This window comes from Canis lupus, chromosome 3 (genome assembly GCF_048164855.1).
Source record: "Canis lupus baileyi chromosome 3, mCanLup2.hap1, whole genome shotgun sequence".
Lineage (NCBI taxonomy): Eukaryota > Metazoa > Chordata > Mammalia > Carnivora > Canidae > Canis > Canis lupus.
In genome coordinates this window covers 37253395-37278976 of record NC_132840.1, presented here as the reverse complement: position 1 = coordinate 37278976, position 25582 = coordinate 37253395, and the positions used below count along the sequence as shown (strand labels likewise).

General features: G+C 40.5%; 1 protein-coding gene across 21 annotated transcripts in view; it reads left to right on the top strand.

The window, feature by feature from the left end:
• The window catches only part of DAB1 (DAB adaptor protein 1), a 1169270-nt gene that overhangs the window by 367327 nt on the left and 776361 nt on the right, over window positions 1-25582 (top strand). For all 21 annotated transcript variants that reach the window (XM_072820404.1, XM_072820400.1, XM_072820397.1 and 18 more), the window contains one exon: window positions 19629-19781. The gene's annotated coding sequence lies outside the window, so the exon portion shown is untranslated. The remainder of the gene's footprint in view (window positions 1-19628; window positions 19782-25582) is intronic.

Below are 25582 nucleotides of genomic sequence, written 5' to 3'. Positions count from 1 at the left end.
TTAAAGTCATCAGTGATAGGGCTAACTGGAATCATGTGATTCAAACTGAGGATTATTCTGAAGAATGACTGGCTTATGCTGTTCAAAAGTGTCAGTATCTTGGGAGAAAAAAAGGCTGAGAACCAGTTTTAGATTATGGGCTAACAAGAAATGACAACTAAATGCAATATATGATCTTTGATTGGATCCTACATGGCAAAGAAATGTTCAAAGGACATTATTGGAACAATTGGGGACACCTGAATATGAACTGTATATTGGATAACAGTTCTCTAATATACTGAATGAGATGATAATATTGTGGATAGGCATGAAGATATTCTTTTTCTTGGAGGATACATGCTAAAGAATTTAGGGGTGGATTAAAATGTTGCCAATTTACTCTCAAATGGTTTAAGGGGAGAAAAGTATATAGGGAAAGAGATAGGATGAATGTGGCAAAATATTAAGAGTTGGTGCATCTAGGTAAATGGTTGTTAGGTATTCATTGTGTTACAATTGCAGCTTTAAAGTACATTTAGAGGCACCTGCTTAGTTCAGTCGGTTACGTGGTCAACTCTTGATTTTAGCTCAGGTTGTGATCTTGGAATGATGAGATAGAGCCCCTGCATCAGGCTCAGCGCTTAGTAGGGAGTCTACTTGAGATTCTATAACCTCTCTCTGTCCCTCCCCCTGCTTGTGTTTGCACTGTCTCTCTAAAATGGGGGGGGGGAGATAAATCTTTAAGAAAAAAGAAAGGTTTAAATTTTGTTTTAAGTAAAAAAGAGTGTTTTACTATACCTGGTGGCTGATCCTATACAGACCAAGATCAGTGTATACAGTGGGTTCTCAAAACTCCCATCACTTGGGATTTGGTTTAGCCTGGCCCCTGGGCCATTAGCCTGCACCCCAGGAAGTGAGGTGGAGTCTAAGCAGAAGGGACAGAGGAGCTGGGGTCCTGCAGGCTCAGATTTAGCCTCTGTCTGAAGCTTACACCCAACGCTTCCCTTTGGAGTATCTGCACTAACAAGTCGTGAATACACAGCGCCTGACAGACTGGGGAACACCCGATGATGAAAGCCCACTTTCCTTTTCAGCAAGAATTGAGACCGAAAGCCGCATGCCATAGGCCCCTTTCCCACCCACTGGGGAGGGTCAGGGAGAGAGGGGAAGACCATTAGGGTGGAATGGGGTTCTGGGGTTTTCTTTGCAGGAGGAGGGTATTATTTAGGGTAGGCAGAGGAGCTAAAGATGAGATGAAATTCTGATTGTGAGTTGGGGCGGGTGAATTTAAACAACATTTTTAGTCACAGATGGTTGAAGAGAAATACAGAGAACAGGCCCCAGCACCTCGTCTTCCTAGCTGATTGCAGGGAGGGGGAGCTTGCTAATGAACACATTGATTTCCCAGCTCCTTGGAACAATAGCAAATGCTTTTTGCAGTTATTAATTGGGATCCCACAGCAGGTGTGGGGGATGGAAGGCACTGGTGATTCTAAGTTTATCTTTGGGGGTTAGGAGAATAGAAAGAATTTAAAGAGCAAGGAGGAAGTTCACGGGCTATCACAGCAAGAGGGCTAGACTGGATGATCCAGGGTGATTTCAACTCTCACCTTGCTGTGAGCAGCTGACTTTTTAAATATTTGTTTTTCTCATTGATAAAAGTTAGAATAATCATTTTCCTTCATATGGATCATATGAAAACCAAGTATACTAGTTACTACAGGTACAAAGTGCTTTGTAAGCTTTCCAGGTTACACACTATTTTTCTTGTCAGTTATTTATTTTAAAAGTGTTTATTAAGCACCTACAGTATACTAGGCTCTGTGCTAGATTCAAGGAATGTGGCAGTGGACTGGAAAATATAGTCCCTGCTTCCATGGAACCCGTGTTCTAGCAAGGAAGAGGGACATTGGTCAAGTGATTACAAATGCACCGAGATATGTCAGCTGCTGTTCCAACAGAAAGCATAAAACAGGTTAACCCAGGAAGATCCCCTACAGGAAGGAATAGCATTAAGGTGACTCGTAATAAACAATAACACTACCAGCCTTCCCCATGGACCAGGGTGACAGGCTTAAATACCAAGGTGAGTCAGATGGAGAAAGGTCTGAAACCTTGTGAAGGGATTGACTTATATTTCCGCACTGAGGTTAGACAAGCCAGTGTGTCCTCAGAGTGACCCCTATGGTCCAGCTAAGGTTGCTTAGCCTTGTCCAGTAGGCAATCCTAGAACAGGACATTCCTCATTCTTGTGAGGCTGACATACTGATAATGAAGCTCGAGCTTTCCCAGAGTGGTCAGGCTTATCTCCCTGCTCCCAAATCAAGAGGCAGCAGAAACTGAGGTCTCCTCTGATACACCCAGCATCCTACAGTGCATGGTCCAAGTGTACCTGTCTGAGGAAGACTCCTCCATCCCACTAGCTCAGTGCCTGCCATGTTCCCTAATGACTGCCATGAGCCTGTGCCTAGTGGCACTTGTGGTATCTGCCCCCAGTCCTAGCCCAACCTGCGTTTTATAAAATCACCCTTGAAAAACAGGACTTCTGGATGCAGACAGGATAGACTAGGATAAAAAGCATATGTCAGGAAGGGAGATTTGCATTCCCTTCCATTGGGAATGTGTTTCCTGAGCAGCCACGAAGAGAGGAGTTGGATGCTGGGCACAGAGTACTCAGAGTACATCCACTTCTAGTAGGGTCCAGGGCAGGACCGTTGAAACAAATGCTGCATGCCATGCAAGAGTGAAGACAAAAATTGGATGAAAGTATCATGGGGGGTTCTGAAGAAACTTTTTTTCCTACTTTTCATCCATGGATGGCTTTTCATAAATCTGAAAAGCATTGCTGCTTTGTGAATTCTGGTTTCCTCAAGTGGTGGGGGGTTATGATGATGGTGGTGTGGTCTGTGCAAGTGAGTGGTTGAGAATCAGGAGGGGAACTGAGGGGGATAGGAGGAGTGGGTGGTGTAACCCTTAAGACAACCTTCAACTACTTTGAACTTTTTTCTGTTAATAATGTCTCTGTCTGCTGTAATCATTTACCAGTCTGTAATATGGATATAAATACTGCTTGTATTCTTTAGAGAGAGATTTCTTGACTAGGAAAAAATGAATTTTCTAAGTACTTCCACATCTAACAATGGGATAAGATCATACACTTTCCTCTTTGCCTCTAGGACCTGGATGAAATTAGGAAAGAGCTTCTATTTCATGAGGAAACTTTTATTATTATTATTATTATTATCATGTACTGTACTCCCTATTCAAGACTTCACAAAAGAAAAAAAGGAATAAAATTCACACATTTGTGAGAAACTGCTGATGCCTTTGAATATCTTCCCACAAGCAGGAAAATCTGGTATTAAAAAAAAGTTGAATTTCCCACATATGAAAGAACACATTTATTGATGATATGGATGAATAAAAACCATCAAGTAAATGTTGTTTAGGTTAAAACAAAAAAGCTGCACCTTTATTCCCAGTCTCTAGAACAAACCAGTCCCCACCCCCACCCTACCCACAAAATGCAAGGAAAAGGTGAAAAAAATATTGCATTTATTTTTTTCAGTTAGTGCATACACATATAAAATTTATATATATTCCAGGAATATCAAAGATCAGCTGGTTATATGTTCTAAACACTTTATGTGTATTAACTCATTTAATACCACAACAGTCCTATAAGTAAGTTGACTGTGATCATCCTTCTTTTCACAAATGCGGGAACAAAGAGGTCACAGGGATCATAAAGCTGAGACATGGTGGCACTGGGAGTTGAACTCAGGCAACAGAGCTTTAATGTCTGCAGACTTAAAAAAAATATAGGCCACTTGCAAATGTAAAACTTGTAAAGTCTAATAAATATAGACCACATGTATGCTGCCTAACACTTTTCTTTTTACTAAGTCCCGTTGGTCAAAAGTCTTTCATATTTGAAATAAAACCTTCATCAAAAATTTGAAAATCATGTACATGGGACCTCATTATTATTTCTTACAACTTCATGTGAATCTACGATTATCTCAATTCATACTTAAGAAAAATTGACTAGCATCATACGTATCCATTAACAGTTTCTAATATACAGTGAATTAAAATAAAATTTAAGTTACAAAACTACCTATTTTAAGCGTGCCTGGGTGGCTCAGTGGTTGAGCGTCTGCCTTTGGCTCAGGTCATGATCCCAGCGTCCTGGATCCCTGCATGGATCCTGCTTCTCCCTCTGCCTGTGTCTCTGCCTCTCGTCTTGTATCTCTCATGAATAAATAAATAAAATCTTAAAAAAATAAAACTACCTATTTTAGAGTTAAAATCACTCTGTAACTGTAGAGAAATACTGCACAGAAACATCCCAGCCATTGGGAGTGGTAGGCTTGAAAATAAGATGGGTCAAAGTCCCAGTCAAACTTGGTTTTGAGAAACCCCCTTCACCTGTCTGAGCCTCAGTTTCCTAAATACATAAAAGGAGACAGTGATGCCTACTCCATTGCATTGTTGGAAAGCGTCAGACTTGCAGTCAGGGTTGTCTGATTCCTAAGCTACTTGTTCTTAGCCACTGCACACCATCCTGAGTGGAAAGGCAGTAGGTGCCAACTTCAGGGAAGAGAGAGCCTGATGGGGCTTGTCTGTAGTCCCTGAAGTTACCCCTTCAGCCCCTTCTCATCACCCATTTTCCCCAGAACCTATTTCTTACTGCAGGGGCCATTCTCAGATTGTCATTGTCAACTCTGCTGGATTGAAACCTGTGTTCTTCCCAGGTCAACCTTTCCTTTCTCCCAAACAAGCTTCATATGGAGTCATCTCAGTTTTAAGATTTGCTTTTGCTGCGCAGATTCTGGTCAGCCACTTCCCCAGCTAGATCTCTGGTTTCCCGTCCGGTAACATGAAGAACCCATAGCAGGGTGCACAGTCATCTCCAAGGTGCTCAGAGCTCACCTCCTCTAGTGTTACCCCTCCCACTCAAGGAGTGAGAAATGCCTCCTCCCACCTCTTTCTGTAATCCCAGAGCTGCATTCTCCAGCCGTTTCCTTAACCCTTTAAAAACATTGGCCCAGGGGTGCCTGGGTAGCTCACTCCATTGAGCACCTTCAGCTCAGGTCATGATCCCCAAGTCCTGGGATGAAGCCCCACATTGGCCTCCCTCTGTAGCAGGGACTCTGCTTCTCCCTCTCCCCTGCCTCTTTCCTCTGCTAGTGCTCTGTCTCTGTCTCTCTCTCTAAAAAATAAAATCTTTAAAAAATTAAAATAAATTTAAGAATAAAGACATTGGCCTCAGGGAGGTGAGAGATACAGTTGTGAGATTATATTGTATGAGAAAGGGCACCAGCTGGGTACTCCAACCCTAAACCATATCAGGTTTCCATCATGAAGGCATGAGGCAGCCTGTGGCCTAGGGAAATCGAGAAGAGGCTCTAATTGGCGAAACTCAGTGTTGCTAAACTAAAAATTTTGTGAAATCAATTGAGAAAAAAATCAATATGGGATTTTTTTTTCCACGATGAAAAGACAAGATTCCCACACAATTAAGAGCTGGGCCGCGGTTTCCACACTGCCTGTCATGTGCTCTTGTTTCTGTGCCACAACTGTTCATCAGAAATAATTAAACATTTTCCCATGGGCAACAATTACTTGCTTAAAATATTATGAGTAAGGAGAATACATTTATAATTACCTAACCTTTCTGAAGGTGAAAATATATATTATCCTTTGATAGAACAGAAAAAGGAGTTCCTGGATATGCCAGCACTCTGTGCTGTATCTATCCAGATTACACTAATTGCCTTAAGGAATGGAACAATACTATTTTACACAACCAAATCTTTCATTTTCTGTAACTTTTAGGCATCAAATAATGGTTGCTCTTTCTTGTTGTTTTTGTAAGTCATTAAATAGCCAGTCTGTAGCTATTAGGATTGCCAGACAGCATCTCTGAATTGTCCCAATGCTAGAATATAATGAGAGTGGCAGTGTCTCCTCTTTTTCTTTCTTTCTTTCATTCTTGTTTTCTTTATTTCTCTCTTCCTTCCTTCCTTCCTTTTTTAATTGAATCATAGTTGGCATACAATATCTTGTTAGTTTCAGGTGTACACCATAGTGGTTCAATATTTTTATACATTACAAAATGATCCTAATAAGTCTAGTTACCATTCCCTACATTACATGCCCATGACTTATATATTCTATAACTAGAAGTTGGTACATCTAAATCCCCTTCATGTGTTTCACTTGCCCTCCCAACTCCTCCCCATTTTGGTGAACCAACTATTTTTTTTCTGTATTTATGAGTCTGTTTCTGTTTTGTTTGTTTTGTTTTTAGATTCCATATATAAGGGAAATCATACAGTATTCATCTTTTCATCTTTCTCTGACTTACTTCACTTAGTGTAATACCCTCTAGGTATATCCATGTTTCCACGAATGGCAAGATTTCATTATTTTTTTTATGGGTAATGGTCTCACACACACACACACACACACACACACATACCCCACTTCTTTATCCATTCATCTATCAATTGACTTAAGGTTGCTTCCCTACTTTGGCTATTGTGAATAATGCTGCAATGAACATAGGGGTATTTTCATTTTCTTCAGATAATTACCCAGAAGTGGAATTGCTGGTAGTTCTATTTTTAATTTTTGAGGAACCTCCATATTGTTTTCTACAGTGGCTGCACCAGTTTATTCCCTCCAACAGTGTGCAAGGGTTCCCTTTTCTCCACATCATCACCAATACTTGCTCTCTTTTGTCTTTTTTATAACAGCCAATCTGACTGGTGTGAGGCGATAATCTCATTGTGGTTTTGACTTGCATTTCCCTGATGGTGACTGATGCTGAGCATCTTTTCCATGTGTCTGTTGGCCATCTGTGTGTCTTCTTTGGAAGAATGTCTATTCAGACCCTCTGTCCATTTTTAAATCAGGTTGGGCCCTTTTGAATATATGAAGTTAATGTAAGTTTTTATACATTTTGGATATCAATCCCTTATAAGATGTATGATTTGCAAATATCTTCTCCCATTCAGTAGGTTGCCTTTACATTTGCTTGATAGTTTCCTTTGTTGTGCAGAAGCTTTTTAGTTCAATGTAATCTCATGTTAATTTTAGCTTTTGCTGCCCTTGCCTAAAGAGACTGACCCCAAAAAATATTGCTAAGACTGATGTCAAAGAGCTTACTGCCTATGTTCCCTTCTAGTATTTTTTATGGTTTTAGGTCTTACATTTAAGTCTTAAATCTACTTTGAATTAGCTTTTGTATATGGTGGTCCAATTTCATGTTTTGCATAATGCTGTCTAGTTTTCCCAGCACCATTTATTGAAAAGACTGTCTTTTCTCCATTCTTGCTTCCTTTGTGATAGACTAATTGACCATACATGTGTGACCATGTATATTATATATATGTGGGCTCTCTGTTCTATTCTCTTGATCTGTATGTCCATTTTCATGCCAGTACCATAATATTTTGATTATGATAGCTTTGTAATGTAGTTTGAAATGGTCTTTCTTTGGAGTTGGTTGCTTTGTTAACCACATGCAGATAAACACCACGAGCCCAGTATTCTGCATATTTTTACAACTTTCCTGATTTTACCTTGAACACACACACTGTGAAAACAACGTAACAATCACAGTAGTTAACACCCTGAGAGCTCACATCCTTTTAGGCACTTCTAAATGTTTTATGTATACTGTCTCATTTAGTACTCACAATAATTCCATGAAGCAGGTTACTATTAACATCCCCATCTTACAGATGAGAGAACTGAGACCCAGACATGTTCAGTAACTCACCCAAGATCACACAGCTAATAAGTGAAGCACTGGTCCAGAGTCTATCCCTTTAGCCATGACATTGAAATATCAGATTTCTCTATCAAGTCACTTTGGTTCAGTATTTTTTGTTAACTGGAAAAGAACATAATTTCTGTAAAATACTTCTCAGAAGGCTGAATGCAATCATGTGTTTATACTAAAGCCTTTTTTTTTCCTGTTTGGCCTTAATGCTAGTTTTCAAGTCTACAGGTAATTAAAACAATAGAGTAGCAGTTACCACTAACTGAGTCTATATCCTGGGCTAAGCATTGATCTAGGATCCTCACTTTCTTCCTGCCCCCTTCCCTATACACGTGATAATGATACAAGGTAGATAATATCTTTGATTTACATGTGGATAAACTGAAGCCTAAAAGGGTTAATTGATATAACCAAAGTCACAGCCAGTACACAGCCTGTTGTGTACAACAGGGACTTCGAGGCATATGCCCCTTTAACTCAGCCAATTTTATCACAAGTATTGTGTGCCAGGCACTGTCCTTGGCTCTGGCAGTAACATCATGAATTAAACCTCAAACCCACTACCAGCCTGGGACATCGTTGGCTCATACAACCACAATGTTTTAGGGGCAGTAGTTCGTATAGTTATCTGCATACTTTCTTCTGAAATGTTCTCTTCCTCATTTTAGGAAAACTGAGTTTTGATAACTATTCCACAGGATCTAAAGTTATATAAAATTCTTTGAGGTTCTGCAGAGTCTTTTTAAAAACAGCAGTGTGGGTAGCTGAAGTGGTTGAGCATCCAACTCTTGGTTTCAGCTCAGGTCATGACCTCGGGGTCATGGGATCAAGCCCCAAATCAGCCTCTGTGCCGAACACAGAGTCTGCTTGGGATCCTCTCCCTCTCTTCCTCCTCCCTCTCCCCTGCTCCTGCACTCTCTCTCTCTAAGAAAAACAAATAAAATATTCAAAAACAAATAAATCAATAAATATAAAAAGAGCAGTATGCATTTTTATGTTTGCATATATCACTGGTATGAGGCTATTATCTCAGAACTCAGTTTCTGTCTCTGATTTTGTCTCTGTACTGTAAAACAGCTGACAGCAAAGCTCAGTATCCAATATTAGCTCATTGTCAGAGCTAGATTACTCTGTCCCAGGAATTATGTGGAAAATGAAACAAAACATAGTGTGGGGTCTCCCTCTCAGTAACTACGGCTACTTTTTCTTCTTTTGCAAATTCTCTAGAAGGAATAGTATGATGGTTAAGGCCACAACTCCAGAGCCAGACTGCCTGGTTTCAAGCCTCATTTCCAACACCTACCAGCTGTGTAATCTTAGGCAAATTACTTACCCTTTCCGGGCTTCATACTTCCTTATTTGTGAAAGGAGGATGGTGGAATCATAGTGCCTGTCTCATGAGTGGACTGAATTGTAAATATGTGTTTGTGTTTAGGACAAGAGGGCTCAGTAGGTGGACCAAGTGTTGGCCATTGTTACTGACAGTCATCTGTAGACTTGAATTTCATTTATAATTTGAAAAGGCCTTATTTTTTAAGACAGAAAAATAGTGCTTCACAATCTACTTTTTCAGCTCTCAACGGGCCACCGTGTTCTTTAAATCTTCCCTCCTGGGGGATTATTCACAGCCATTCTTCCATGGACTTTTCCAGAGAGGTAGAGGTCTGCATTGCAGCAACTTGGTACAATTAGCCCAGACTGCTTTATGGGTGTTGTCTTTAAACAGTGTGATGCAAGTGGATGGATTATTTGAACAGGCTGTAAAGTTTTAATTGGTGCAGCTGATAAACCTCTCCCGGCTCCCACCCCCTACAAGCTGTTAGGTGTTTCATGTTGCACATTGCATAGTAAGATTAACTCTCAACTGATCCTTTCCCTTTTCCTATTGCCCCTTAGAAAACCTTTCTCCACAGGGCAGCCAGAGTGATCTTTTTCAAATGCAAATCAGATAGGACACTTTTCTTCTGAAACCCTTCTAGTTTCTTCCTATTGCACTGAGAATACAATCCAGACTTCCCCAGCAGTACAAGGCCCACCTCACACCTATGCTTCAAGCACACTGGCCTCCTTTGGGTTTACTAAAACATGCCAAGCTCCTTCTGAGACCAGGGTGCTTATCTTTTGATTCCCTCTGTCTGGAATATTCTTCCCTGGCTATTCACAAGCTGGCATTTTCTCATGCTTGTGGGCTCAATTGAAGAGGCCTGCACAACCTCCCTACCTTAAGTGAGCACTGCCTCCCCTCTCCATCCTTCTCTCCTTTAGCATATTGCTTTTTTCTCTACTAGCGCATTTCCCTATCTGTAATTATTTCCTTTCTTTATATGTTTGCATCTTCTTGCCAGCTTGTTTTGCTTGAATATATACTTCCAGAGGCCTGTGTGGCTTTCACTATATCTTGAATGCTTAGCACAGAGAATCCAAGTGACGTACCCAGTCCATTGAAGCTTGACTAATTTTCTCTGGAGTATCTAGAACCACATGCCCTATTTGCTTTTGTCTTTTGCTTTCAATGTCCTTTGCTAATTCACTTGATTTTTTTTCAACGGAAAATGAAACAAGTCAGGGCACCTGGGTGACTCAGTGGTTAAGCATCTGCCTTTGGCTCAGGTGGTCCTTGGATCCCCCTGCCTCTCTCTCTTTGCCTCTCATGAATGAATAAATAAATTCTGAAAGAAAGAAAGAAAGAAAGAAAGAAAGAAAGAAAGAAAGGAAGGAAGGAAGGAAGGAAGGAAGGAAGGAAGGAAGGAAGGAAGGAAGGAAGGAAGAAAGAAAGAGGAGAGAGAGAAAGAAAGAGAAAGAAAAAGAAAGAAAGAAAGAAACAAAGAAACAAAGAAAGAAAGAAAATGAAACAAGTCTCTGTGTTGTTAGTAAACTACTATGATATTTATTTTATACTTTGTTTATGCTTGTGAACAGGAGAGGGAGAGGTAAACATCATCTCTGGTCACAGAATTTTCCTTTTCTTCCCCTGAAGTGGGACATCCTGTGTTCTGCCTTAGGATCCTTTGTGAAAGCAAATTGGGACTCTATGAGGAGGTAAATAAAGCAGTGGTTCTCAAAGTGTGATTCTCAGATCAGCAGCATCACTATCATGTGGAAACCATTTAGAATGAAAATTTACAGGTGCCATGCTAAACTTCCTGAAGAAAACCCTGGGGGTGGGCCCAGCAATCAGCATTTTAACAAGCCCTCCATGTGATTCTGATGCATGCTTTCAGATCCTCTGAAAGCAAAGCAACCCTTATCAGAGAGGGATGGAAAAGTTTTAAGTTTTATGAATGTTTATGCAACTCAATAGCTTAGAGATAGGTCATTAGCATCGACTGTATGACAGGAATTGCTGGGGTGCCTGGGATTCAGGGTTAAACCAGAAAGAGTCCCAGTCTCAAAGAATTCACTGTCTGGTGGAGAGAGTGGCAAGTATATAGTCTACTGTGTGTTGGGAAAGAGGAATGCAGAAAGAGCTAAGGAAGGGCAGGAAGGAAGGACTCTGTCAGTTGGGAGTTTTCCAGAATAGCATAGGGTAATAGTAAAAACGTGTGGGCTCAAGAGACAACTGGCCTGAGTTTAAGCCAACCTCCCCTATTTACGAGCTGTGTATCCCTGTATAAGTTACTCAGCCTCCGTGTGCCTCAGTTTCCTATCTTAAAAATGATAATGGTAATACTAGCATAGGGTCATTGTGCTGAACAAATGAGTTCTGAAGCAGAAGCACTTGGAACAGCACCAGGTTCATTGTGAGCACTCAGTATTAACTGCTATTGTCATCATCATCTGATTGCAAGCAGAGGGTTTCAGGTGTGCTTAATTCTTGAGAGCAGGTAGGTAAGGGTGCGGGGAGGTTATTTAGGCAAATTAATAAAAGGTTTCCACAATAATTGATAGCAGATCTTGCTACTCAAAGCACGATCCTTTCCCAGCAGCGTCAGCATCATCTGGGGGCTCGTTAGGAATGGAGCACCTCAGGCCTCACCCCAGATATACTGAATCAGAGCCTGCATTTACACAAGAGGCACAGGTCATTTTTTTTAAAGCCAAATTTTAAAAGTTGAAGAACACTTCAATGTAGAATGGTGTAGAATGGTGATTCAGAGCCCCAGGTACACATCCCTAGAGAAGGCACCAAGGTCAGGAGATGAGATCCGGGTTGTGGGATTGTGCATTTGCAACAGGAGATGGTGGAAGAGCAGAGGAGGTGTGCACGAGCAAGGTCAGGGGAGGAGGATGCAACCTGGGCCTTGGGCACATTCGAGGTGGGGAAGCCAGGGCTGTGGTCACCTTCCTTCTGAGGGTGCTCAACATGGCAGCCATGAGAGGGCTAGAGGGCGGGGCAGCCAGTGCAGGTAGAGGCCAGGGAGGGATTTCTGAAAGAAAAGGCGAGCCTCAGATGCCCTGAAGACGTAGAGGAGGAAATGAGTTTGAGGATTATCAGAAAATGGCTCCAGCTGAGCAGGACTACACGTCAGGACTGAGGAAGGCAGAGGAGGCAAGCATGACTTAGGGCCCGAGTTTACAAAGCTACTCTTCGGAGATTTTTGTTCATAACTGTCTTTAAGGGTTCCTGTCTGGCTCCATTTCCCAAAGACCACCCAGTGAAGAACCTTCTATTCTTATCCACATAAGGATTTCTTACAACACACTCAAAAAGCATTTGGGATTGTTTCCAGAGGATGAGGGTTTGGAGACAAAAATGTCCTGTCAGATCTCAGGTATGGTGGCGGTATTTTTCCATCTTTGTCCAGTGTTTCCAGCGTCTGTTTAATTACAGAAAAACTCCAGTTCCTCCCATCCCTTATAGAATGAGTCCTTCCAATGCAAGCAATGTTTTCAGGTAGCTGAGGGCTAATATACAATGTGTGGGAGCATTTAAAATATACTGTTTTTGAGGATACACTTTAATGCATTAGTTCTCACACTTTTTGTTTGATTTTGTTTTTATCATTAAGGGTTTTTTTTTTTCAAGTAGAAATATGGAATCTCAATATATAAAACAGGATAAAGAGTTATTTCAATTAAAAAAGAAAGGAACAGGCCAAGCCCCTGGCACTTGCCTCTCTATTTATCCATAATTTGTTCCCTGAATGTCCTCAATGGATACCTAGCATCTGTAAGACAGTTTGAAAATCTTTGTTTTAAAATGAACTTATTCTCTACTGATTTCACAAACAGAAGAATCAGGTGTAATTTTTTTATGACTGGAGGCTTTGTCATCAGTATCATTACTGTGATAGGATTGGGTTGGTGCAAATAACTTCCACTTCAAGTGACAGAAATCCAACTCTAACACAAGCAAAATTATGACTTTATCGGCACATGTAACTGGGAAGTCTGGAAGTAATGGTTGTATCCAGGTGCCCAGTGACTTCAACAGGGTCCATCCTCTCTCTCCATCTATGGATTATTCCTCTCTCTGTTTCTAAATGTGTCAAAATTTAGCAATATTCATTCCTGCCAAAGGGAGCTCTATGCTTGTGTCTAACAAGATAATTTTGGCAGCCTCAGGTGGAATCCTTACAGGTCTTGGAACAGAGGCTCTTTTCCTCAGTCTCCATATATCAGTTGGTGTGGCAAGACTCTTAATTACCCTGCCTGGTTTACCTGCTGACCCCTAAGGCCAGTGGACAGATGAGTCATTGTGACTGACAGGATGCTGTGCAGACCACAGCAATATGTCTACTACAGTGCTACAGGCTCCTTTAAAAAAATAATTCATACTGTGTGCTGGGCATTGTTGCAGAAACCAAAGAGGAGACACAGAAAACACCCAGAACTGAGTATGCAGGGTATATGCATAAACCACAGACTAATATCATGTGATGAGCTGTGACCAAGGGGAATATACAAAATGTTCTGACAGAAATGTTCATTGACTGAAGAGATGAACAGTTAATTATGCCAGAGAAAATCAGGGAAGACTTCACATAGGAGGTGATGTTTTATGGCTTTTGCATGGTGGAGAAGGAGAAAGGAGCATTTTAGGTGGAAGAAACAGAACATGGAAAGGTATGAAGGTACAAATGAGGTTGGGTAGTCTGAGGCAAAGAGCTGGGACTGTTCACTTGGCAATACACTCCCACACCCCTCCCCATTTACTCCTACCTCATCCTCCCTCCTTCCCCCAGGACGGGTATTACCCTTGCAAAAGCTGGAGAGATGGTGTATATCCAGGGGTGCTCTCCCCCAGACTGTAGACCTGTAGTGTCTAAGATTCTCAGGGCAGCACCAACCCCACCTTTAAGTACCACTTATCCCTCTCTCCCCCTCCTAAAGATCATCCCCTTCTTGCTTCTCTCCTTTTCTGGGCTGTTTTTCTTGTTGTTGCTTCCATACTTTTCAGCCTTCTTATGAAATGAAAGATCACCACTTTTTTTTTTTTTTAATCACCACTTTTTAAAGACTATCAACCAGAGTCTTTCTTTAGTCCAGTGATTTCCCCCCCCCCAATCCAGGCTACACATGACAGTAACCTAGAGACCTTGTGAAAGTTTTCTAATGTGCAGGCTCCACCCCCAGAGACTGTGATTCACAGGGTGGGGTGGTGCCTGAACAGCCATGAGTTGTAAAGTTCCCCCACGTGACTCTAATATGCACTTTGAGAACCACTCCTTCATTCTAGGTGCAGGGTGCATGATGTACTCACTGGAGCTTTGGAACCTTCTCACAGAAACCTGTGCATGGTTCCCTTGCCAGAAGGTCCTATGATAGCAGAAGGCTAGTCCCTTGATGGGTCACCAAGACTTCACTGGGTGGTCAGATTTAATGAGATAGTCCAGGCTTGTTACACCATTGTCTTGTTCATGAAAATTATGTTTTAGTCCTTCGGACATCTAATTTTGCAAATCCGTGTCAAGTATGGAAAAGATTCTGTCCCTCCAGAGCAGCACATTCAGTAATTTTAAAGGTCAGAGATCAAATGTGGAAATTAGCTTCCAGCTATAGAAATACATTGACTTACACACAACAGAAAACATGGTCTTCTGGCATACTGGCTATTGATGCATATATAAATTAGTCATTAGATGCCCTGATACGGGTATCTCAAGTGCTCATAATAATAGCCCTCATTTATGGAGTGTCTACTTCATGAAAGGCAACTAACTATGCTTCAAGTTAGTTTATCTCAAATCCTCATGATAATGCTACAAGTGGAAAAATCAGGCTCATTTAAAAACAACAACAAAAAGGGGAATGTACCCAGGGTAATACAGTCATGAGTGCTAGAGCTAGGATCCCATGCCAGACCATCTGAGCAAAAACTCCCATCACTAGAGGTGCCTGGGTGGCTTAGTCAGTTAAGCATCTATCTTGAGCTCAGGTCATGATCTCAGGGTCCTGGGATGGAGCCCCAAGTAGTGGAACCCTGTGTTATCCAACCCCACCTCGTCCAGCTCAGCAGGGAGTCTGCTTCTCTCTCTCTCCTCCTGTTTGTTCTCCTTCTCCCTCCCTCTCAAAATATTTTTAAAAACTTCTTCTATCGAAAGGAGAGAAAATGAGTGAAAATATCAGTGAGCGTGACAAAACATGAGAGACACCTAACTCTGGGAAATGAACAAGGGGTAGTGGAAAGGGAGGTGGGCGGGGGGTTGGGGTGACTGGGTGATGGGCACTGAGGGGGGCACTTGGCGGGATGAGCACTGGGTGTTATGCTAAATGTTGGCAAATTGAACTCCAATAAAAAACAAACAAAAAACCTTCCCATATCTATACCACCAAGCCCTTATCATTGATAACAAAAATGTGCAGGGAGCACACTGCCCTGTGATGACTGCCCAGGTGCATGGCTCTCCCCGGGGGGAGATTCCGTTCCCGGAACCCTTACACACAGAGTGTTATTTTCTTTTTACAGGCTATTGCTGATTTGATAAGTGAAATATAATGATGGCACCTGTTAATTTGCTGTTGTTTTCTCAGGTGTTGGTTCTGAAAAATTTTCCTCATTTTGGGTTATCTGACTTAGACTTCTCTAACATGCATTGTTTTGGGAGTAGTTCAAAAGACAAGGATGGGTTGGTTTGTCTCTTTGAACTTTTAAGCTGGGAAAGGGGAAAAGAATCCTAAGCTTTTGAGCTCTGATTTTAAGTGTTTTTGTATGTATCAGTCATTGAGGTAGAGAAGAACAAATTCCCAGTCACCCTCACCAAAAGATTACAAAGCATGTTTTGTTTCTTTTTTTTCAGTTGGTCAGAAATTGTGTCTGCTATTTTGCATCTGGGAGTAAAACTGAGCTCACTAGCAAAATGTCTGTTTTGATAAATCAAGAACAAAAAGACCAAAACTAATGAATTCCACAATGGAAGGTGCCGTGGGAAATATAATATAGAGTAGTAGAATCAGGGGCTTGTTTACTATGATTCTATGTATCCATCTGATGGGGAGTATAAATAGTTTTCTTTATACAAAGGGACCCAGGGAAAGAGTGAATCAGAGAATAATTGACTTGTCTTGGTATGTTTGTGAATGTGCATTTTTATCTGATGGCAAATATGCTGTTGGCCTTTGAGTCAGTCACCCACCATAGAATTTCCTCAGCCTCCTATGCACCAAGATTGAATGCCCATCCCCCCCCCAAACATTTCAAATTAGCATTAATCAGCCAATGTTGTATTTGGGGCCCTATGTGAAAGCCACCTACTGCAGCTGAATGCCATTCAGCAGGCAAGAAGTGATTTGCAATATAATTTAAATTAAGAGTTGGTTTTCTTTCCCATTTAGGATACACCAGTATGGAAAACTGATTGTCAGACATTCTGGTGATGTGCATCAACTTGGCTATTCACTCAGAAAATGAAGTTTCCTGAGACACCGGCACATTTAATTTATTTTTTTTTCCCTGTGAAGTTAACTTCAGCTTTTTAAATACAATGACTATCCAAACCACAGAAAAACGAACACCATTAATTTTAATGCTCATAATGTAATGGAAGGAGATTATATTCAGTTGGGATTTTTCCCCTTTAATAGAATGTTTATTTGCCCCTCTCCTTATGAGTTAATTATTATTTTCCTCCCATAATATTCTGTTTATATCTGCGCAGCCTAACAGCGTGTCTGTTAATGTCTCCAGTTTATGAATTGCTGGTGAATCTATCATTTTGCAGTGTCTATCACTAAAACATCAATAGCCTGGCAGCGTGCTGAGTGAATATGCGGCTGATAGGAATGCAGTGGGTTCCTTACAGAACCCTCTCATCTATTTTTATAAAACATTTAGTTTTAGTAGAGTTTCTTTTCTATGCTTTGATTGGGATATTGAATGACTTTTCAGTGAATTATATAGTACTGAGTTAAGAATTGGTAACCTTCTTTCTTATCATTCAGGTATTTATTTTTAATTCGTCTTTTTAATCACTTCATGGGCACTGAGAGCGTACCCTCCTTTTGCAAATAGTGTGCTATGTATTAGGGATTAAAAATGATTAAGATGAAGTCCCTGTTTTCATAGACTTCCTAGTTATGAGCAGGAATCTCCATGTAGTAAGATGAAGGTACAAGCAAATTGAGTGTAAGGTAATAGAGGACATGAAGGAGGGAGCATTCCCTAGAGAGGCGGCCTCTAAGGAAGACTGAGGAATAGGAGATGCTAGTGCTAGATCCTGCAGAGGTAGGCATTGAGTTCTTCAGGTTGGCAGTGAGATAATGAGAGGATGGGGTAAGGCAGTACAAGCAGAGAGAATAGTGAATGCAAAGTGGAGAAGCAAGCCTTTTGTTGGAACTTACCATATGTTATTTAAATAATAATAATATAAACTGGCATTTACATATTCACCATTTGCCACACACTATTTCAAATTCTTATATCTGCAAACTCAAGCCTTATAATAACTCTTTGAAGTTATCCCTTTTTACAAATTAAAATTTGGAGAGATATGGTAACTATATCACATAGCTGATAGGATCAGGACCAAGACCAGAGCCCAGGTGTTTTCACTCTAAAGCCTCTAAATTCGATAATTATGCTTGTGGCATCTTTACCCTTTGGAGACTTCAGTCCCTCTGTGCAGACAAGACAAGCTAATAATGACTGGCGTTCAGGACTATGTCTACATGGGGATGATCATGGTGCCTATCACATGTGAAGAGGATTAAGTGAGATATGAAATATGTGAAATGCTTAGAACAGTGCCAGGTACATACTAAAGCATTTGTTAACTGTTGATACTATGATGATTAATGTCTTAGAAGTAGTAGAGCCCAATATTACCTAGGAATCCAATAGTACTTAGTAATTCAAACCATTTAGGGCAGTTTATTGCAAAGGGCATTGGTCAAGAGACATTTTGTGGAGTTGGTGGCATTTGACGTAGCTATGGCTTAATTGTAGAATTCCTATAGATAGGACCTGGGGACAGGGGGAGTATTTCAGCAAAAGAGAATAGAACACAGAAATGCAAGCAGACTAGAAAACTCTGTCATATTTTTAAAAAGTAAACTAATTTGATGCAACCAGGAGGTCTGCGAAGAGAAGCAGGGAAGGTAAGGTTTAACAGATAGGTACAAGTTATTTACAACTAATAATATTTCTTGAGTGTTTGGCATTGTTTTTTTGTATTATTTAGTCATCATAAAAATTTTCCTGGAGTCATAGACTCATTTTTTTTCCCATTTGAAGAAAATTGAGATTCAGACAAATCATATGATTTGCTTAAAGTCATCCAGCTAACCAGTGATATAACTTGGACTTAGACCCAGGTGTGTGTTACTTAAAGTACCATACTTATTGGACCACATCGCCCTTTACATATTGTAGCTCTGACCTTCCTAACACATCATGAATATTTATGGAATAATGTTTTTCTAGTGAAAGCGATGAGAAAGAAAAGTAAGAAAGTCAACCTGTTCTTTGTAGAGTTCTGCATTTCAATCACAATAGCCCAAAATTTTCCCAGTTATAGTCTGTAACTACTTCCATTAAAATGGAAAGAACCAGTGTCTCTGAGTCCCCCTGCGTGCGCGCGCGCGCACACACACACACACACACATACACACACACCCTCAGGTTTTCTATTTGTGTGTCCCTGGTATAACACATACCATAGATAACATCCCACCTATGGTATAAAAGCTAATGGTTAAGAGTTGAGGCTTTGGAGAGCTGCCAGTTGCCAGGTGCCAGCATTAGACTTGCAGCTCTGCCTTGCATAACTATGGTCATGAACAAGATTTTCAAATTCTCTGTGTCTTCATTTCCTTCTATGTTTAGTGACGATGAAAATAGTACCTGTATCAGTGGATTGCTGCTAGGAATAAATCGATTAATGTACCTAAAGACTATACTTAAAACTCTATACTCATTCCTTAATATTAGCATTATTATTGTTATTACTGTGCCTTATATCTCACATCTCTTGAGATAAACAACTGAGATAGACTCTGTTGGTGAGGACAAGGGAAAGCTGTTTCTCCATAAATTGGTAAAGAGACTGTAAAATTGTACAGCCTCTGTGGATGGTAATTTGACAATATCTATCAACATTTAAAATGTTTTCTTTACCAAATAATATCATTCTAGGTTTTTGTTTTATAGATAGAGCCATACCATTTGTACCTTTTGAATTTTAGTCCATGTATGGATAACCTAGTCCAAACGTTTAAAGTACAGACTGATGAATGTGCTATTCTTTGTACCCTCCACATCACCAGGCACAGCACTAGGCACAGAGATGCTGAAAATTCCCTTTATCCTTGAGGTCTTTGTGCCTGAGGCCCACCTCCATGCATCACACACATTAGAATGCTTCATGCTGAGCCGCTCACTCCAAACTCCACAGTGATGACTAACTTGGTACTTTATTCTTCTTTCTCCTTCATTAGTTTGCTTTCAAAATGACAGAGGTGTCTTTCATTGCAGCTATGTCCTTGGATTTTCTCGATGACGATTCCTGATTCGTGGCCCTGGCAGTCTTGGGGAAACGTTGTCCAGTTTCTTCAATCCAGACCTTGGGGCCTCCTTTTTCTCCACATCACTCCCACCCAGTTGATCGAACCACTTTCTAGGACATATGTGAGTAAAATGCTGAATTCTTTGATGAAAACAGTTCAATCATCACCTCCTCACACCTCATCCTCTACTTTTGATCGTGTTTTTGTCTCTCTCAAATGCTTTTCCAGTAGTCTCCCTTTTTGGAACTAGCTGCTTGCTTAGAGTTAATATTCTCACGTTCATTATTTGTTTAATCACAGACTTGTTCAAGGAGGTGGTTGCCAGTAGAATCTGAGAACTGAAAGGCACATGCCTTTGTTCTCCTGTGTGGTTCCATTCAGGGTTACTTGTCTCTGACTCAGATTGGAGACTAAATGGATTAGAATAAAACCAATTTAAGGGAAAAAAAGAAATGTTCACAGACACAGAAATTGAGATTCTTGCTATCTTGGCTGCCTAAGATCTGCAGACCTCACCAAGGAATTTAAAAAGTAATGTTTCTTATCATAAGTGACAGAAATATGCTGCTTTCTGCATCAGTAGATATGAAGATTAAAGGGTCTGACCGTATTAAACAATTTTGCACAGCACCAGGCACTCTGGGCTCTGCTCTCTCTGCCTTATTACCCTTCATCTTGTGGCTATTTCAGGCCCAATTTAAGAATACAATGCAGTCTGGCTTTGCAAATTGACATCCTTTAATTTAAACTGTCTTGTGGGAGAATTAAGAAATTATGCAACAATTATTTGCCCTCAGTTGAAAGCTGGATGGCATCCTGAGATCCTTGTACATTAGCCATTTGAATTGATTAAGTCACATAATTGAATTACACTTTTGCCCCCATAATATCTTGTGGCAAATATGTTGGCATTGTGTGTTGAGAAAATGTTCCTATAAAAACACAGTAGGGGTTGGGGTTGGACGTTGACTTGGGTGTCAAAGAAAACCTCTACGCAGAGTGGGCGGACACTGAAAGATTTTGTGTGGGAGGCTAATTAGCAGAGCAAGCCTTTCCATCTGGAATTTAAATGGAAGTTCACAGGTCACAAGTGTATGCATGATATGGGGGAAGTATGCATGCCCAGTCTTCCTTGGCATTATCCTTCAATGTTCAGCTTAGAATCCACTACTCATTCTCAAACCTCTCTCTCTCTCTCTCTCTCTCTCTCACTCTCACTATCCCCCCATGAACAAAAATGTTGGGTTTGGTATAAATTCCTTTGTCCTGCATGTTTTCCCATGTATGCTTCAATCATGGCATCCCCCACAGTGATAACAAGTCTCCTTTACTGGCAATATGACTGACCTAGGAACTTTGTCCAACTCACCTAGCATGCGAATTAGCACTCAGTGTTTGTAGAATGAGGTGTTACTTGGAAGTTTCAGTGGTTTTATCTCTAAACTCATTTTTCTTTTGTAGAATGAGAATCAGAAGAAGGTAAAGTCTGTTAATAATTTCTGAAGCATTGTTCTTAAGTAGGGATTTTTATGCCATTTATGTCATTAGGCCATTTAATCAAGGACTTATTAAACACCAACTCTATCCATTTAACACATGTTTATTAGATGCCTATTATATACGAAAGCTTAGGGTGGGTGCTGAGGGGGAAAAGTCATGAAAAACAAATCCCAAATAGAAAAATATTTCCTATTCTTTAAAGAAGCTCAAAATCCAGTTGGGGATTGGAGAGGTCAGTGTAGGACATAGCCCTGGTGACCAAAAGAGCTAGCAGGAGGCTGCTGAAGAGTCCAGGATTCATGAAGAAGTGATGGTACATTCCACTTGATTTCTTTCTGAAGTTTGGACTGCCCTGTTTTCCCTCCCTCCCACACCATCCATCTTGAAAGCCAGCAGAGAAGAAAATTCTGAGACTAATGTCCTGTGGTCAGGCTGGATGTATGCCTTCCATTTGAAAACTCCTCTATGGAGAGAGATTTTAAAGCACACTTCTCCCTGCCTCTCCCCAACCCTCTGTTTCCAGCTTCCCACCACACCGTACAGCCTTCTGGGTCTTCGCATTCTTTGTCTATTCTGCGTGGCATGAGAACCTCGCTCTCTTTTTAAAAGCTCTTTACCTTTTCTTTACCTTTATCAAAGAACACTCTTGGAGCTTTAAAATCCAACTACAGCTCTTCTCCTGAATACTTCTGTGTGGAAGGAATTAATCAAGTCTGTCAAACATTGAGCTGTAAAACCTTTAATATTTCTAAAAGGTTTAAAGCCAGCATATTTATCACATGCATCATTGAAAATAATCTTTCTTTTTATTAAAAAAAATTAAACACTCACCGTAAAATATTGTGGTGATGAACACAGTGGGTGAAAGGCTCATGCAGGGGCCCAGTTGTGATATTGGAATGGAGATTTTGTTAAGATCTTCCTGTGACATCACTCCCCTAGAGATCACCCATCATCTACTGCACATCCTATTCATGTGAATGTTTTATATTGTGGAATTTTAGAATCTTGGTGTTCCAAGGGAAAGGATAATAAGAAAGGGACAAATTTTTGTTGAGTGGCTATGTGTCAGGTATTATATCTGCATGCTTTAGGGAAGTTGCCACATTTTCATTTTCACAACAAAATTTTAAAGATTTATTTATTTGGGAGAGACAACATGAGCACATGTGAGCTGGAGAGGGGCACAATAAGAGCATCTCAAGTAGACTCCCCACTGAGCTTAGTTCAATGGAGGGCTCAATCCCATGACCCTGAGATCATGACCTGAGCTGAAATCAAGAGCCCGATGCTCAACCAATTGAGCCATGCAGGCACCCTTTCACAGCAAATTTTTATAGTAGGCACTATCACAGCTGATCTTTAGACAGGGGAGCTAAGATTCAAAAAGTGAAGCAAATTTCTCAAGATCATATAATATTCATCTGCAGACCTGAGACTTGACCATAAATAAACCTGTCTAATTCTTTCATTTTGTTTACATGGCAAAAGTCTGACAAGTGCTTAACAGAGGGTAAGTAGCCAACAAAGGGTTGGCAAAGTTGTGGTGACTGTTGGTATTAGGTTCATGAAGATTATTAATGAAAGCTCTTTTTCTCCTAGTGGAGATTGTTGGGCATGATTCTGAGAACCTGAAATGTAAGTTTTAAGATGTTTAATCCAGCAGTGATAATGTTTCCCTTAGAGAGGTACTCACTCAGCTTTTTATTAATATAACTGGTACAAACACTGTATTTCATTATTTATAACATGCTTCACATGCACAGCCTAAGTTAATTGACTCTCCAGCCTTGTGAAGTGGTATCAGCCCCACTGCCATTTTAGGGATAAGGCAACTGAGGCCCAAAGACCTACTAAGTCATCCTTCCTAAGCCACTCAGCTATAAACAACTGGGTCATGGTCAAACTCTTCTGGTGCCAAAGTCACAATCTTTCCACTATATTATATCTTTAAACCATTCAATTATTCATAAGAATTTAAAAAAAACATAGTTTTGGAGCTTGAAAAGACCTTAGAGGCCAATCAGTCTTGCTTTCCAGATTTAACAACTGAGGCCCAGACACAGAAAGTAGTTTCACAGAAGCCCCATGCTACATGTGGGATAACAGAGGAAAGATGGATTCAGTCAGCTGGGAAAGGGGTCCTAGGACCCCAGGGAAGGCTGCAGTGGGATGCTGACTCTTGATGATGTCCTGAGAGGAGGAGAAGGAGGCACAGAAGATAATTCCAGAGAAGATACTAATATGGAAGAAAGGCAGGTTTGTGTGGCAAAATGACAATATGGTGGCCCCATGGGCGGAGGCCTTTCAAGGAAGCTCCAGTTTGTTGTTTCAATATAATTAGTTGTGTAATTGCATTTTCAGACTACCACCACAGTGCCGTACACATGTGTAATTAAACCCCACCAGCCAGACAGTGTCTTCTATACACATCTACTTCATGCTCCAGCTTTGCATCAGAGCAAGCAACCTAAAGGGAAGGGCCTGAAATTGGGGAGATGTACAGTTTCAATCTCACCTGTCCTATGAACACACCTCTCTGTGTTCACCACATGTGTTGGAAGAAAAGCAAAGATAAAAGAATCAGAAGGAAGAACAGTTTTCTGCTCCCAGGTTACTACAAAGGTAACAGGCTCATTTCTGGAACTCTTTTGGGTGGGCGAGATGTTTCTCTGGTTTACATTTAGCAAACTGTAATTAGCGTCAGCAGAAGAGAAACAACTGCTGGAAGCACCACTTTCCTCTGAACAACAGCCTCTGTTCTAAAGGGTGGTCTCCAGCACTGGGCTTCTTTCATGGAGATGCAGTGTACAGATGCCCTAGATATGTAAAATGTTTTGGGGGATAGAAGGAAGAGGCCAGTGGATGATCTGCTTCAGATGGCAGAGCAGACCTTGCTTAAGCTTCAGTCAGTTGGAATGATGGGACTCTTGTCTGGTTTCATTTACTCCATAAACGTGTATGAACTCATACCCAGGTAAGCCCACTCTATGCTGAATGCTAGATTGGATGCTGCAGGCTCCCTAGGACTCATGCCTCTGTGAATAGCCATGTACCAGCATGGCAAATTCATGGTAGGATGCACAAAGAACCAGTTGAGGCTTTTTGGTTTGGGAATCTTTGAGTAAATCAGACACTATTAGTTAGGGTAAGTAATGCTAGCAGCCTTAGCCAACAACCCTTCCCAACCTAATATTCAACACAAAGTGTATTATTTCACTTAACAGTGCAATACCAGAGACCGATATTTTTCTATCTTCTGCATGCCATCATTATCTTCAATATGTGGCCTCTAAGATCCTTGCAGGAAGGGACAAGAGAAAGGAAAATCATACTTGGGAGACTCTGGGGGCATTTTTTGGAAGTAGCATATGTCACTTCCACTCACCTACTGTTGGCCAGAATTCAGTCATATCCTGCCCCAATGTAATAGTAAAGGGACTGAGAAATGGAACTTAGCTACTGCTTAGATCAACACATAGCCTTGTCTTGACATGTTTCTTTAAGCTGAGTCCCTAGTCAAATAAATACAAGATCATCTAAAAGACTGCTCTTTTTTATTACTTTAAGGGGAACTTTCCAGGAAAGATGATCTTCTAGTACAGGATAGAACTCTGTTGGTGAGAATTTAATTAATATGAATTATCTGGAAGAGTTTGAAATAACCTCATAACTTTTGACCCCAGAATTATTCTTCTAATATTTTATCCTAAAAAGAGAGATTACAAATATTTGTGAACAAATATGTTTACTTCTACATTTCTTGGAGTTTTGAAAAAATATAAATCTAAATTTCCATAAATGAGGAAAATGTTTCCCTGATGTTTTTCACATTCAAATAATATAATAATTAAACAGAATATATTCCTATTCTAAAGAATTTTAATGTTTTTAATGGCATATGGACATGAAGGTAGGCATCAGAACTTTATATACAGTAGGATTCCATTTTTGTTGCAAATATCATAGACATCTAAAAAAGGCAAAATACAATGCATTAAGATATGAGTGAATTTCTCTGTACAGTAGGATAAGGAGGGCTTTTATGTATCTCTATATTTTCTTCAAAGGTCAGATATACTAAATGTACATAGTTCTTGTAGATATAAAACAATTACTTTTTAAGTGAACTACAAAGAGGAATAGCTTGGACCAGGACTGACTCAGCCTGTGGAGTATTATCCCAAGTATTTAAGGAGAGAATAGCCAAAGAGTATGTGCAAGCCATGTCTTAGAATTGTCAAGTACAGAGGGGGCACTGTGGGCTGGAGACCAGAAAATACCATAAAGGAGGTTTGCAAATGAAAATTAAGGGATCCACAACATTTTCCTCAACTGGCTTTCAAAACTGAAAAATTGTGAACTGATTTTAAAAATTCAGTAATACAGCAATGTGTTCAAGTCCTGGCTCTACTGTTTATT